The following is a 17,464-nucleotide window of genomic DNA, read 5'->3' on the forward strand; positions in this document are numbered from 1 at the left end:
TTGTGTATTCCTCTAGGTTTCATAATGCGAAAAATACTAAGCTATGCTGTGGTTCGGCCCTCGCGTCACAGCCCTACGACGTATCCCGATTCTCGTAATAGGAAAAAGACCATATAAAGTCGTGCTACGTCCAGTAAAGGCTGTGGATGTTGAGATGGCGATCACTTGATGACACCGAGGGAAGAGACTATGTTTTCAGTGGACGTCACTACTCACAACCACAAGCATGTGCCTCTTCAGCTACCGTTCTAGAACACTGTCACAGTCATATGTGCTTTCCCACTGAGGAAGTGAATTGGCGAACATTCAAATATCTATGACCATGCGGCTGGCAAGTTAAAGATACTGTAAATTCCAAATGTCACACAACAGGATGATGCAAGAGTGTTTTCAAGAATAGCTCCCCCATTTACTTCATTGGCAAAGTTGGTTAAACTATTAAAAGGACGAAGATTTCAGGACACACTAGTCACGTGCATTTTAGTCGTCCCATTGAGATCCATTTGTGCCCGTGCGTGTATAGTGGTAGTAAAGTGGATCCATAGCATCTCTTTGTATCCTTCATTGTATTTGTAATGTACCTGCCCAAAACTGCATAATGCCTGGTGTAAATGAGCAGCAGTATCAAAGAGCCTTATAGTTAGCTAAGGTCGCCAGGTTTCTACCAAACTAGAATAGGGGCGCATTTTTATAATCTGCCGTTCTACTGAAATCGTTGCCTGACCTCACAGAAAACACGTACACTATCACGTCGGAGAGAAAGAGTAGTCGGAAGGGTGTGACATTCAAGCAGTGGAAAATTAATCTGAATCTGCCACCGTCATGGAGCCCCTTCCAACACTTACCTCTACACACACACACACACACACACACACACACTACCAGCGGCCGCGGCGCAGCACAAAGCGCCCTACACTCGTATACCGGACGGGTCGGAGGGCCCGGAAATAATTACCTCGCGAGCACCGCCGATATCTGCGGCATAAATCCCAAGTTTGGCTCGTAAAGGCGGCGGGCGCGGCCAGTTTCCGAAGCGGCACTTAGTGCCGATAGCGGCCAAGTTTGCTGGCGCATCAGTCAGCGGGTTCCGCTATCGCCGCCCGCCTCCGCCCCCGCCCCCACTCGGCCATTTGCGACCTCGCCCGCCCCGCCCCCTCCCCCCGGGCTGTCGCGATCGCAGAATGCGTCTGCCTCCGGCCGACTGGAAACGTCGTGAAATACTCGGGGCGGCGCGCGCCGCACTGCCAGATAAAGGGGCGCCGGCGCCGGTGGAGACGTCGACGTCGACGTCGGCGACGCCGGCGATTGCGGGGAGCCCCTCCGGCCCGCAGGTATCCGGCCGCGAGGCCAGTCGGCACGCTACCGTCCGAGGGCCATCACTCTGGGCACTCTGCTCGCAGCCGCGTTAAAGTGTTACGACCACCTCTGACGAGACTCAGCGCATAGAGTTGCGAGGGGTGGAGGAGCAGGAAAAGGAAGATACAGGGGAAAAATCAGAAGCTGTATTCAGAAGGAAAAGAATTCTCGGGAGGAAGCAGTTAGCTTCCAATCTCTCGTTGTGACTGAGTTCACTCAGAGACGAAACACAATTTCGAATTGGACAACGATGGGACAAGAAATGAAATGATCGTGTGGCATTGTTGGCCGGGAGGCCCCATGCGGGGAAGTTCGGCCGCCGTATTGCAAGTCCTTTGTTTTTAGTTGCCGCCACTTCGGCGACTTGCGAGTCAATGATTTTGAAAGACACACAACACTCAGTCATCACGAGGCAGAGAAAATCCCTAACCCCGTCGGGAATCAAACCCGGGATCCCGTGCGCGGGAAGCGAGAACGCTACCGCAAGACCACGAGCTGCGGACGATGGGACAAGAATTGAGCCAGTGCCCTGGACGAAAGTACCCCTGCAGGCGGCCGAAATAATTATGGGGAAATACAGAACGTAGGACGAAATAAATGGACAGGGATTTTTCGCCCACAGTATTAAGTGTTGGGCCAACTCACTCAGTGGCAAGACGAAGGGCGAAGGACCGAAAGGGAAGAGAAAAAAGAACTGTATGAAGGACAAAAGGTGCGGTACAGCAGAAGGGGAGGAGGAAGAGTAAGAATAGGTGAAGTGGCAAGAAGAGGGGTGAAGGGTGAAGGGCCGAAAGGAAGGAGAAAAAAGAACAGTAAGAACAGGCGGAAGGAAAGAAAGAGAGGCAGAAGAGGATCGTTCAAATGGCTCTAAGCACTATGGGACTTAACATCTGAGGTCATCAGTTCCCTAGACTTAGAACTACTTAAAGCTAACTAACCTAAGGACGTCACACAATCCATGCCCGAGGCAGGATTCGAAACTGCGACCGTAGCAGCAGCGCGGTTCCGGACTGAAGCGCCTAGAACCATTCGGCCACAGTTGCCGCCGCAGAAGAGGAGAAATAGCAGTAGTAGTAGTACGAGCAGAAACTGTAGAAAGGGTATGAGGACGAGGAGGAGTAATATGGCGATGTGGTACAGGGTACGGAGGCGGGAGAAGATGGTATGTACGGCGAAATGAAAAAGGAGGATGGAGTGAAGAGATGGGGATGGGGAAGATGGTGACAAAAATGGGTAAGATTCCTAGAGGAAGGGGTGAGGAAAGATGGACAGAAGGTTAGATGGAGGAGGAGGAAGAGGAGGAGGAGGAGGATGATGATGATAAGAGGAAACGAGGAAAAGGATGGAGGTGGCTGGAGAAACCATGAAAAATTCGAAATCATGTTGTCTGGACAGTGCTCCTTCTAAGTGACGGTAGTAGTGTAGTACGTGGATTATAAAAATAGTTGCACCATCGTCATAATCAACAACAGCAACAATCTGATACTTGATATAAGCCTGCCCAGACTTCCCCGAGCATAACCAAATGCACCTGTGACACTCCTTCACATTTTCCGTCACGTACCCACCTACCCTTGGTGGTGTCTGGCTCGGAGCTGCCCTTGAAGTAACCGATTTGTAACAGTTCGCTGTGTCCCTATGGTGCCAACTGCTGCTCATATGACTACTGCAGATGGCAGTACTATGTGCCAGAGCCATACGCCGAACACGATGGTCTTCCCTCTTGGTAGTGCCAGATGGTCGTCAGGAACCCGGTCTTCTCTTCGTGAGCACCTCTGGCAGCAATCATTCCTGCAAAGTATTTCTGCAGTATCGCAGAAAGGACATCCACCTTCTCGCAGCCCTATTACACGACCTCGTTGAAACTCAGTGAGGGTGTCTTTGCCGCCTTAAAGGCATTCTTGACTAACATCAATTCAACTTGTCAAATCCCAAACGTAACTAAAGCTCATGACCATTGCAGCGTGTAATTAAAGCAAACCCGATCTGCATCCTCTTAGTTGCACTACAAGCAACACTCTTTTAGCGTCTGGAGTGAGACATCAATCTTTTATATGTAGAAACTCGCATATCAACTTTCGTTTATGTCGCTCAGCTGCTTCATCGTGTTGTGTGTTTCCAGGTAATTTTTATTGTACGCCCGTTACAGCAGTGACTCACACGGGAAGAAATAAATAAAAACTTGAACTCCAGAGCTCAGATTGCAAACTTACTTGCACTGGTGTCCAAAATTAAAGCAACAAAAGGAGATTTTGCGAAGTTCCGTATATTTTGCCACAAAACAATATGAACAGGTGACAGTCATTTGCAAACACATTCTGGCAACTGGTTAATGTGCTCAGGATGGGGTGTGACCACCTCTAGCAACAATACAGGTCTGTCAACGACGGGACATGCTGTAAATGATGTCATCAATCTCACGTTGAGGCAATAACAGCCATTCTTCCGGTAGAGCTGCTCGCAAGTCTTGGAAAGTGGTTGGTGGGTGCTGACGTCATGCAGTTCGTCTCCCTATTGCATTCCAGACATGTCCTATGAGATTCAAATCGGGAGACCGATCAGGCCACGCCATGCGTGCAGTAACTTTAGTTTCCAAAAGAAACATCAACCACCCGTGCTCTATGAGATCGAGCATTATCGTCCATCAATACGGAGACTGGGCTCACAGTACCTCGTAACAGTCGCGCAAGGAAACCCAAGATCTCTTCACGGTACCTGGCCGCAGTTAAATCTTGGTGATCCACCCGTAAAATTTCATGAAGAGGTGATCGAGTGGTCAACATAATCCCTGCCCACACCATTAGGGATCCCCCTCGATATAGGTCTCTTTCCGAAATGTTTAGGTCCCAAAATCGTGTTCCACGTTCCTCCAGATGCGAATCCACTCATCTGTGAAAGGAACATTGGCCCACTGTTCGACAGTCCAGGTGGGATGTTGACAGCTCCACTCTAGACGTTCCCTTCTGTGAAGACACGCCAGATGTAAACAGTCAGCAGGTCTCCAGAAATAAAGGCCACTCTCCTGAAGCCTCCTGTACACCGTTTGCCTCGATACGACAAAGTCGGTACCTTTGTGTCCTTACAGCCAAAGAACGGTCCACTCTTTCTGACGGCACACATGGTCGGGCCTTTTCTCGGTCTCTCTAAACTGTCGCCTCATCCGAGAAACGACAGAATGATTCACGTTAAGCCATCGGGCCACATCATTTTGTGACTCTCCTGTTTACATTCTTCCTATGACTCTCCACAGCAGAGTGTCTGTAGGCGTCTTCTCTGTGCCATACTGCCGCCTCTAACTGTGCACACACCGACTGTGGATGTGCGACTACCCTGCAAACACTACCCAGCTTGATAGGCGCCCTGACGTCACTGTCATCGTTGATCGGAATGCCATCTTCCGTGCAGAACACGATCGTATCGACATTCGTTGACAGTTTGTATCATTACATCGTGAATTGGACACAGGACGGGGAAATATCAGTTTGTTGCTGTAACCTTGGACACCAGTGTAAGTTTGTGACAAAAGTCAATAACAGCTTTCAACCTATAACGAGACAGTCGGTCAGCGAGGAGCAGAAGACACAGAACGGTGTACACTGCGCACAAGGAATCGGAGAGGAGCGGAGCGGCCGTGACGTCACGCCGGCGCTGATTGATGGAGCGCACTTGCCACCTACATGCCGGCCATTAATTACCCGCAAAGATGGCTTCGGCAATTTGCTTTTCAGTTTTTCCCAGCCACGCAGCCGGCGTCTTGGAGGAGGTGCTTTTTCGCGTCTCGCGCTCTTTGTGCCGGCGTCTGTTCCATTAGCCGCAGACGGGCCGCCACGGCCCCCACAGCCCGTAATTGAAGCGTCGCCGGAATAACAGCAGCGGCCACCACTCCCTACCTCTCCCCCTCCATACCCTCCCCCCACCACAAGTTCCCGCCCTCCCTCCAAACCAACGTGCCAACGTGGGCCGCTAATCTAAAGGCGACCTGTTACCCTAGTCACAAAGCACCCACATACACTCGCCGACACCGCCCCCGGCTCTCCTCAACACACACACACACACACACACACACACACACACACACACACACACCAAATCGAACTCAGTGCCTAAGAGCGCGCTAGCCGTAGGGCAGTTGCGTTTATCGCGACCGCTTGAGACGGCAGACTACGAGTATCTGCCCGCACAGCATTCGCGTCTCGTTATTTTTCCCCTCATCTTCCATCATACACTTGCGTGATAAGTCTTCAGTCGCCGTTGAAGGTCGTAGTAGCTCCACTTCGAAAAAAAAGGAAACTTATTTCTGCAATGTACAGTAACGAACGATAGTCATGAGCTCTTATTGACGAATCACTTCTAATATCGAAAGAAATGTATCAGTCTGCAACACAGCACGTACGAAGGGAGGCAACACAAACTTATTCCACTTACACGGACCGTAACTGCTCTTTGCTGACCCTCCAAAAGCAAGACAAATACATTATTTATTATTCTCCGCAGGTATAATTTCACTGCTACGCGGCAAAGCATTTATATGCCGCGCGGTCTCGGGCGTCTTGTCGCGGTCCCTCCCGTCGGAGGTTTGAATCCTCTCTCGGGCATGGGTGTGGGTGTCATCCTTAGCGTAAATTAGTTTGAGTTAGATTAAGTAGTGTGTAAGCTTAGGGGCCGATGGCCTCTCCAGTTTGGTCCCATAAGACCTTACCACAAATTAAATTAACAGAATTTATCTACGAATGAATGTTTATTTCATCACGATTCCTTACTGTACTTCGATTATACATTGCCACAAATTTATTATTATTATTATTATTATTATTATTATTATTATTATAGCTATTCAGTTTTTGGGCAGCTGAGAGCCACGTAAAATACCTGATTTATGTCATAATGTCATTTTCCTTTTTTTGTTTTGGCATCCCAGTACTACTTCACTTTGCTCTCGGCTGTTCTCATCTTTCTTCTGCACACGATGCTCTTTTCTACTTCTGTATTTGCCGCTCAAAAATCTTGGCTTTTGTACCTTTCCCCCGAATTCATGTCTGTTTCTAACAGATAGTCTCTTACCACCATCTCATATACCCCCCTTCTCTACTTCTATAAACAAAAAAATTCGGTGGATTTTAGTCAAAGAATTAAAATACTTCTTTATCAGACTCTTATTATATATCCTTTTTAAGAGATTAAAAAACCTAATTCTTCGCTTTCTAATTCTATATATTATATTCTCAATTTTTTCACACATCACGTTATTAAGTCTCAATTTCTAAAACCCACTTTCATTCTTTGGATTCAAATTTTTCGAATTATTCTTCTTTCTTTCTTCTCTAATTTATTCAACTGTTTGGCTGTGTTTATGGCGAAGTATTGTGAGACGTAAGACCACCTGGTATTATCCACCACATCGTAAAGCCCAAACTTACTATTAACAGATAAGAATTTTTTAGTGTGCGTGTTCCTTGGTAAGTGGAACACTATTTCCATCTTTCTGACTTCATTTATGTTATCTGTCACTCCAGAGCATTTGGCTGACCATTCTTCCCACTATTAAACTGGCACACTTCCTTTAACTTCCCGTATTTTGATTCCATATATTTTCGGGGTGTTATCTCGTAACCTATTTTGAGATTTCTTCCGTTCTCGACGTTTCGGTTCTATTCTAGAGTATTTTTGGATGATATTTTCCGTGTACTTATAGAACTTTCCCCGACATTAGTTAATTTTTAGGCATTTCATCCCCGTTGATTGCAGTGTCCCATTAATTATTTGTACTGCCTCCGCTTTTTCTAGGCCTGCTATGAGCCAGTGATGCCTTGTAGATTTTCACAAGCATCTTTTTGGGTGTACTCATTTTATTATGACAATCCACTTTGTGGTCTGACTATTAACACGAATAACTTCCCGAAAGCTGGGACTCCGAATTATCCATCTTCATTGTGGGAATATAACCACCGTGAGTACTTGTCATTGTTCATTGTTGAACGTCAATAATATGGTTCCGTAGTTCTACCACTTCAAAATTTCGCACTGTAGTTCTTAGTTCTGAGAGACAAATCTGAAGATGGCGACTGTTGAATGGCATGCAAGTTTGACGGCATTTGTGTGTTCTTTGTATCTACTTTTGAAGTCTTTCCATACGTAGAATGACTTACAGGTGGACCATATTATTTTATAAGCTTCACGTCAGTCTTGCTGCACCTTCATGTGTTAACTGTTACAATTGTTACTTATTTCTGTGCATTGTGTTTAGTACGAAATGAAACATCACTAGTGTAACCTGAAAACGTTTGTGATTTTCTGTATGATTTTTCCGATGGATCAGCTACAAACAGTGGCCGCCTTGTTTGTCCATCTTTCTGTTGTCACTAATAGCTAAAACAAAGAATAAGTTCGGGGTCATTAAAGACGAAAAGGAAAGAGTTTCTTCCGATAGAAAAATAAAGAGAGTCCAATTTATGAAACTTCCTGGCAGATTAAAACTGTGTGCCCGACCGAGACTCGAACTCGGGACCTTTGCCTTTCGCGGGCAAGTGCTCTACCATCTGAGCTCAGATGGTAGAGCACTTGCCCGCGAAAGGCAAAGGTCCCGAGTTCGAGTCTCGGTCGGGCACACAGTTTTAATCTGCCAGGAAGTTTCATATCAGCTCACACTCCGCTGCAGAGTGAAAATCTCATTCAGGAGTCCAATTTATAGCTCCACCAGGAAAGCCCTTGGAAATAGTTACAAAACGCGAACGTCACGCAAAATATCCTGGTTATCCTTGACCTCAAGTGATTAATAGAGAACATGGCTTGCCTCAAGACGACGTCGGGAGGACTTTCCACAGTGCACATGCCCAAAACACCACATAAGTACTGTTTATGCTCCCTTCAACGATCTTTCTAATCATCAGCAAGGTATTAAGGTGACAAAATTGTTCTTGGCGCACTATAGCTGTAATGTACTACGGTTATTTAGGGATTGCAATAACAGGTTAAAGTTTCTTCGAGATTTCTGTTTCCTTATTATACGAAGCGTACCATTTTATGGTCTAGGTAAATCATTTATGATTTTCTTGACTTGGAAGCAGAATTATTCTCCTTTCCATATCCAAGCGTCCATCACTTCTCTATTTTCCAACAAATACTTTTCCAGACGCTGAAGTGTTCTCAATATTCTAAGGGTCACAGTGCACAATGCAGTATCTTCAGCTTCTCTTTCAGCTAATGTAGCACATCATATTGAGCCTTGTCAGCGGAAACAACAGTAACGTCGTCTATTCTTTAACAAACGTACGAATGCACCCGATGACAGCTTTTCCACAAACGACATTCTATGTACATGAACGTAATCTTTTATCATCTTTCGAACTACACTTGCCAGTTTTAATGTAACAATGGAACGATATTATTAGAAATCGGAATTCAATGAAATTTCCCTTAATATTGAAAACTTCAGAGATATGGAAAGAAATCCGCTGCTAAAGCAGCAAATAGTAGACTAAGAATACTGCCACTTTTCGCTCAGATGTTGGTTGAGTTAAAATAGAAGCCGCGCTGATAAATTAAGATGATATCGTGGCCTTGCGATCGCGTACTAATAAACGCTTGGACAGCCCATTGATAATAGCCTTAAACCTACCATAATACGGAGAGTTGGACGGAAGGAAGGAAGTGCAACACTTTAACAAGCACTTAATACTCGCCTCATCGCCAGCTAAAATAATGGTCTGTAGGTAACTTGGATCCAGTCTGTTGCTGGGAAATACAATAATGGCAATAAAAGGAAAGTCATACATGACACCACTGGCTAGGAGACTCAGGGTGGTTAAGCGGCCGCCTACATGGAACTTCGCGCACAATGATCCTTTCATCCGCGAAGTGTGACAATCACGTTTTAAAATTGTTAGATAAGAAAAGGAGGTAAAGGGTGTACCCAGTAGCCAACTGTGGCTTACTGCTCTCGAACAAAGCCAGCTTAACGTCCTTAACGTGCAGACATTCTCCTCCCGTTGGTGGTGAAATACTGACGGTAAAAATGTCTTCAAATGCCACGACTCGAATCGGCTCTTACCGACTCACGCGCCACTGCACATGCGTGCGTGCAGAAGTTGGTGTACAGAAGCTCGCATATACACTGAAGAGACAAATAAACTGATACACCTGCCTAATATCGTGTAGTGCCCACGCGAGCACGCAGAAGTGCCGCAATACGACGTGACATGGACTCGCCTAACATCTGAAGCACTGCTGGAGGGAATTGACACCATAAATCGTGCAGAGCTGTCCATAAATCCGTAAGAGTACGAGGGGTTGGAGATCTCTTCTGAAAAGCACGTTGCAAGGCATCCCATATATGCTCAACAATGTTCATGTCTGGGGAGTTTGGTGGCCAGCGGAAGTGTTTTAACTCAGAAGAGTTTTCCTGGAGCCACTCTGTAGCGTTGGGGTGTCCTGTTGTCCTGCTGGAATAGCCCAAGACCGTCGGAATTCACAATGGTCAGGAATAGATGCAGGTGATCAGACATGATTCTTACATACGTGTCACTTGTCAGATTCGTAACTGGACGTGTCAGAGGTACCACATCGCTCCAATTGCACACGCCCCACACCATTATAGAGCCTCCTCGGCTTGAACACTCCTTCGATTGGTGAGCTTGTCTCCATACCCGTAAACGTCCATCCGCTCGAGCCAATTTGAAACGAGGTTCGTCCGACCAGGCAACACGTTTCCTGTCATCAACAGTCCAATTTGGGTGCTGACGGGCCCATGCGAGGAGTAAACCTTGGTGTCATGCGGTCATAAACAGTACACGAGTGGGCTTTCGACTGCAAAAGCCAGTATGTATGATGTTTCGTTTAATGGTTCGCACGCTGACACTTGTTGATGGTCCAGAATCGAAATCTGGAGCAATTTTCGGAAGGGTTGCACTTCTGTCGCGTTGAAAGATTCTCTTTAGTCGTCGTTGGTCCTGGTCTTGCAGGATCTTTTTCCAACTGCAGCGATGATGGAGATTTGATGTTTTATGGGATTCCTGATATTCACGATGCACTCGTGAAACTGTCATACGGAAAAATCCCCACTATATCGCTACCTCTGAGATGTGCGCCGACTACAACACCACTTACAAACTCATTTAAATCTTGATAACCTGCCACTGTAGCCGAAGTAACCGATCTACATCTGTGCCAGACACTTGTTGTCTTATATAGGCGTTGTCGAGCGCAGCGACGTATTCTGCCTGTTTACATACCATGTATTTGAATACGTATTGCTATACCAGTTTCTTTGGCAGTTCAGTGTATTAATGAGCCCTATCGCTGCAGAAGAAGACCAGTCGGCCCGTCGGAGCGTTGCGGCGACATCTCGTCGTCTTCAGAGGGCGAGTAGCAGCCACCATTATGCTTGCTAATGTCTTCATTACCGGCGACCGCTAACCTCGTTACTCGCTGCCGACATTCAAAAGAACAAACTTTCGTACATCTTGGGAGGCCAGAGGCCCGAAGACAGAGCGAGGGAAAAGAAAGAGCGTGGCTGTCGGGGGGGGGGGGGGGGGGGGGGGAAGGAGAAGTGGTAAGTGTCGGTGAGGACCTGCCAGTCTGGAGACAGCGGGCGCGGCGGTAATCTGATTTGTTACGGCGGGAAATTCAATATAAAATGTAAAGGCCTGACAATTTGGAGGGACTTGCCGAGAGTTTATAATGAAGGGGGCGTGGCGGAGCGAGACTGCGGGAGTTGGCCGGGAGGCGGCTGCGGCACCTGTTGCTGCTCGGTTCAACACCCGGCAGCGACAGTACACGCACGGATGGCGGCCGGGGCTTTCGCTTGTATAACCTGGCACTACACGTCGATCCAACCGCGGAGCCCTAATGCCGACAGCACTAGGCTGAATTTAAGTTTCGAAGGGTCATCTGTGGTATGCATTCCCTACTAATGATGAATTACCGTAGTGGAGCGTACGGTTCTTTTAGTGTTTTCTTCGCAAAGTTCAAATACAATAGCTTCTCCAGCGCAAGTTGTAGAGCAAGATAGAAAAATTGTGACTGGGGCTGCAGCACTGGTCGAAGAAAGAAAATACAGACAACGAAAGGTTCAAGTACATCAAGTTCATCGACATCAAGCTGCCATCTTCAAATGCTCAGTTGGTGTACGTTGACATGGAGTCAAATTGGGTGGTGGCAATATGAAGGGGAAGAACAAAATATTGAAATACCAAAAAACACAACACATTACCATGCCTAATACTATCTAGGTAAACCGAACGAGGTGTCGCAATGGTTAGCGCACTGGACTCGCATTCGGCAGTACGACGGTTCAATCCCTCGTTCGGCCAACCTGATTTACGTTTTCCATGATTTCCCTAAATCGCTCCAGGCAAATGCCGTGATGGTTCCTTTGAAAGGGCGCGGCTGACTTCCTTCCCCGTCCTTCCCTTCATCAGATGAGATCGATTAGCTCGCTGTTTGGTCTCTTCTCCCAAACAACCCAACCCAACAATCTAGGTAAATCGTTTGCAACCGAAACAGCTCCCAGTCGTCTCGGGATCGACGGTTTCCAAGTCAATCTTACACTACTCTGTCTCAAAAACAGTGACAAGTTCATTTAACTATGATGAAGTTGGATAGCGATCACTCTACCTTCTCTTCAACGCAGACCACAAAGGCTCAGTAATGTCGAGATCTGTTGACTGTGGCGGCCAGGGTATATGCAACAGTTCATCGATGAACTTGCAAAACCAGTCCCAGACGACGTGACGTGTGTGAACAGGGGCCTTGCCGTGTGAGAACACAGCATCGCCATTGGAGAACAAATGTTGTACACTAGCCTGACATGATCATCCAAAATGGTCACACGATCCTTGGCAGCAATGCGACCATGGAACCTATGGAATACCACGACCTGATTGCCCAAATCATAATCGAACCCCTTCCACTTTTTACTGTAGTAAACTCAGCCAGAATATGTAAACAGTGTTTAAAAAAAGACTCACACGACCAAACGACTTCCTTAATCATCGAGGCGACGCGTCTTGAAACAAACGCATTGGTTACCTTGGTTAAGGAAGCGCTTCCGATACGAGCTTCAACTATTTGCCCGTGTTCGAACTGACTTCGTTCCAACAGAATGTACAACCGCACGGATCGATGTTCTGACCTCGGCTGACCCTTGCAACGTACTGTCATCAACAGCACAACCTGCAGGCTTTGCTAGCACCTGCAATTATGTCCGAGCGTGCATTTCTCGCGGCGTTTCCATAATGTTCGGCCAACTCCTGTATGTACATTGCGAACCAGAACTCCACCGACAAAATTTTGGAGATTATTCAGGGACTTTTTCTGAGTGTTTTGGTACGAGAGACCTATGGTCTCTTGTGGCTCGGTACAAAGTAATAATGTGCTCCTAATTATGATTCATTCAGCTTTCTTACCAGAATTATCTTTGTTGCTGTGGAAATACTTTCACAGCAATGAAAAAGCCTTTAATGTGCAACTTCCAAAAGCGTAGTGACACGAAAGAACTGAGTTATTCGTGAGCGACTATTTACAGATGCAAAGCTACTGTGACGTGGCAGCCGTCGATGCGGTAACAGCTCAGCGTATCGTTGTCGTGGCGTTTTTCCATTTGGTGAACCCATTAGCGAGGTGCATATCGGCCAACTCTTCATCGTTATACTGTGTATGACTGTTAACGTTGAACTATGTCGGGAAAACAAACCCGAGACTGCATGTTAACTTTGGAAACAAGGGTACAGCACGCCCTTCTGTTGTCAACAGCGGGCACCGTGAGTGAATGGACCAAGCTTGTTTCCAAACAAGACCCTCCGTGCATACCGTCGGCATTTTCACTGTTGTGTAGGTATTTGCATTGCAACACCGGTAGTTGGGGTAATTTATGTGCAACGACCCACGAGTCCCTCATACCAGAATACTCAGAAGATATCACTGGACAGCTCGGAATTGTTGTCTGTGTAGTTGTGGGTCACCCGCTATATAATGAGTACGAGATTTTTAGACTCAGTCCTTCTGTTTCCAGATTTTTGTTTCCGATAACGTATTTCTGAGTGAAAGATCCATATTCACGACTTTTGCTCAGAAATAGGTTTCGCAAATAAAAAGGTAGAAAACAGAAATACATACAGTTGACGAACTTTTATTCATACAAAATAGATATCTGTCACTGTTCTTAAGTGTCACGTGAAACAACTATGGATTCATTATATCCATTTTATCTGACGAACTAACACTGTGATTTAAATTCGCGGATTATGTAGCTATAAAATCCAACTTGAATTTGGTACGATTTATTGACCATTGACTAGTTTCCGAGCCACTGTTGGCTCATCTTAGATGGTCTTTTAAGATCATCTTATCATGAATCTGCAGTACCTCGAAAACTACCTGACGGTACAATAAACAGTATCACACTGAAAAAGCGAATTGTTACATTATGTAGCTACGTAATCCGCCGTAATGACTTTTTTTTTAAAACTGCATATACTTGGGGGAAAACCATGAAAAATCTTAATCACTGTAAACCAAATGTGTACTCAGTTATTCCGTCAGCATTCTTTTGCGTAGCAAATATTAATTTATCTGTTGATGCGTATTTAGCACTGTGTATCAGCATGGAAATGTTTCCTGTTGTTTTCTAAAGTTATATCGAATGGGTCACTGTTGCCTGTAGTGAGTATAAAACTGCCATGTCTGTACATTGAAAATATTTGCGTACAACTGACTGCAGGTGTTTAAGGGAGTGTAAAAGATTACAATAAGACTGTTTCTAAAAACTTTGTGCGTGCCTGAACACGATGATCTCCAAAATTACCACTCCAGTGGCTCCGGAACATTAGGCTTGAACTCGCTCTTTGCAAACTCCTTCCAAAAGCGAGGCACGTCCTAAGTCTGATCGATAGTGTCGAACTTCAGTATCTACAGCTAGGTGACTCTTTTTTGTATCATATACTTAGTCCTACCTCTGCAGAGCCAGGGTGGGAAAGTCTGAGATTAGGACGCTGCCTCCATAGGAATTTTCTGGAAAGGGCACGAGTTGCAGATCTGAATGATAGAAAACGAGGGAAGTGAGAGATTTTGATTTTTGGGAAACCGAATTCCAAACCTCGAATGACCCTTTATGATACGCATTTTCTGTAGTTTCTGTAATAACTTCTTGGCCTCTACTATAATGGTTCCTTCGACAAGGCCCTCGCGTCCCTCACTATTGTCAAACTGAAGTGGTGTTCCGTCTCCAACGACCTTTACTTCGAGAGATCGTTGAAAACCACAACGTATTTCCCTTTCAAACCAAGAAATATAACTGCCCACGAAGAAAATTGCATGTAGTATAGAGATGCCATGAACGGTAACACCCAGCCACCCTTGTAGGGTTTCCACGTCACCAGCCTCTAGGAAAACGAGAACAGTCCCAGTGTTCGGTTACGCCAATACAAAACACGGTAACAGAGAACAGAGAGAATAACATGAGACGTAAAAAACTGTAAATATATAAAAAGTCTGTGTTCGGTAGCTTCCTGTATGTCAAGGTTCCAGTTTTCTGTTTAATCACCGTTATTTTGCAACAAGCTTCGGTTATGCGGCAGTAATACGTTGCTTCCTCTGAATGAAGCAAATTTTTATACCACAGCTCCCCAGATTCCCGATACTTTTCTGCACGGCGTCCTTCTGTTGTATTAGTTCCGGCTATATTTATCTTAAAACCCCACCCTCTTTCCTAAAAGAGAAACCATCGTTGACAGTAGCCACGCACCTCCTGCTGAGGCGGCGACCAATTAAGTACGGCAGACCTCATCGACGACACTGCAGTTTGCTGGCTTCGGATGCTTGCGGTGGTAATTGCCACGCAAAGGGGCGCTACGCCAGAGACCTACATCCTACACGCAGCTTACGTCTGTACCAACAGCTTCCTGAAGCTGTCAACGCAAACCCCCCCCCCCCCCATTTGTTTCCAGGAAACGTTTACTCTTGTGCACCTCTGATAACTAAGTGGTATAAAAACAATCAACTCATCCGCATAGAAAGGGGTACTTCAAAGAAATTGTTGCAATACTGTTTTTAATCTGTGAATATGAACCCAAGAAAGACAAAATCTTTAATAACGACTTTTTTTACAGCTGATAATTTCAGATTTCTAGAGACGTCCACGTAGGTTTTCCAAACTGACCACGGTTTGAGTGAGACTTCCTCTTACATGAATATCCGAAAGACATAGCTCTTTTTTGTTTCCTGTGATTAATCTCCCATCGACAACAAGGGGACTGGAGAGCTGTGCTATTACCAATTCTATCAACGCTGCAGATAACTGAATTCTTCCTACCGACACAAAGAAAGAACGACAAAATAGTTGTAAGCTACAACTGTATTAAACAAAGACTATCTTTCTTAACCGGTGATAAACATGGTTCGTTACTTAAAACTTTCGCCATGTGTGTCTGTCAGTTTTTGTCAAACTGCCTGGCGGCCAATCAAACTACTTTGCCCGCTATTCTGGAGAATTCGTAGACTCATTCAAGTGAAACTTTTTGAAGCATGCTGTTAAGTCTCTTAAGAGTGGACAACTTACACGGTGCATCATGTACGTCAGTAAGCAAGTCCTAGATAAAAAGTACCATCAGTGATTCTGGATAATAACTGCGTTCCAGAAATTTTTGTATAATTGATCGATAAAGTAAATAAGACGTATGCGACCACCACTACCCTCACAGGTCATCTTCAGATCCAATAATCAGTACACTGTAAAATCCTGTTCGTATATGAAAAAGTCGTATGTTCTCACATGCTGAGTGATGCATTTGAGTGTGATTGCTTGAAACATGTAAGCTATGCACATAACAGTGATAGGTACATTTTTAATAACTTTTTTTGCCGATGAAAATCACCGAATTCGTTTTTGATACCCAATCATTTTTTTAACATTTTTGTTTTTTTCTATATTTTGTACTGGTTCTTTACCCCGTTTATTGTCGCAAATTGTCTGAAATCTACGGTGGATCGTAGTATCGTCCTATTTACTTGAGTTGCTGTAAAAGCAAAGATTGTGACGTGTAGTGAATTATGATACACTATCACATTCTACGACAAGGTCATAACTGGTTTCGGCCTACGACAGCTTGTGCCATGAGCGTTTTGTTCATCAAAAGCTGCCCACGACCAATAGCAATGCAGGCCGAAAACTGTTATGATTGTATCAGAGAACGTTGTTGCGTCTTATACAAATATAATTGCGTAAAAAGTGACTCACTGACCTCCTCCAATAATATGGATTTTTTTCCCCAGAAGGTGTAGCGAGTTGTTGAGCAGAGTGCTGAACACTTAATTTACTATTTAATCTAACTAAATATAACTATATAACTCGTCACAATTCAACTAAAATGCGTTTGTTGCTTAGCTGTCACGTAGGATGCCTCTGTATAAAACCGGGAAAACAGGGAAGAACATCTTAAGGGACCTTGCAGAATACAGACGTACAGGGTTATTCGCAAGTGCCGCCGTGTTTCAGAATACGGCTGCGCAAAGACTACTAGCCATTTCTACGTATAGAACAGCTTGAAACGTGTGATTACTTTACAAATGAGTTCATGTGTTACATATTTGACTATATCCATGTAAGAATGAAATAATATAGGAAAGGTATGAAACTATCCTCATAATTTGCTGGAAGTCGTTAAGTGCACTCGTTATCAAAGAGTGGATAAGTGTAGCGTGCATAATTTGCATTCCGTATCAAGCAGAAGCTAGCTCTTCACACGAATCTCAATGTTTATGACGTCTTATCACCTGAACTGTAAGAGGGGCAACGATATAATTCTCCAGGTACGTTCAGTTGTATATGTGGATACCGTCCACAAAATTTGTTCATAAAAAGAGGTAGTAGTAGAGAAGTGATAACTCTAAACTTCACGCTTGATGCTGCAGTTGTAATGCACGAAGAGAAGAAATGCAGTAAGCAATGAATTCCTTTAATTATCTTGTGGGAGATGTCAGCGAGAAAAGTTTCTTAAAGATTTTAATTTATCTTTCAAGTTAGTTGGATGTAGTTAAGTATTGTCGGTCTCAATCACTGGATGAATAAAATCCGGGTATTTGCGCTGCCTCAAGACGAACGAACAGTTTGTAACTG

At 45.1% G+C, this 17,464-nt stretch overlaps 1 protein-coding gene across 1 annotated transcript in view; it reads right to left on the minus strand.

Moving 5' to 3' along the window:
• Window positions 1-17,464, minus strand: part of LOC126281905 (forkhead box protein O) — a 644,432-nt gene that overhangs the window by 93,161 nt on the left and 533,807 nt on the right. The gene's annotated exons all lie outside the window — the stretch shown is intronic.

Source organism: Schistocerca gregaria, chromosome 1 (assembly GCF_023897955.1).
Source record: "Schistocerca gregaria isolate iqSchGreg1 chromosome 1, iqSchGreg1.2, whole genome shotgun sequence".
NCBI classification, from domain to species: Eukaryota; Metazoa; Arthropoda; class Insecta; order Orthoptera; family Acrididae; genus Schistocerca; species Schistocerca gregaria.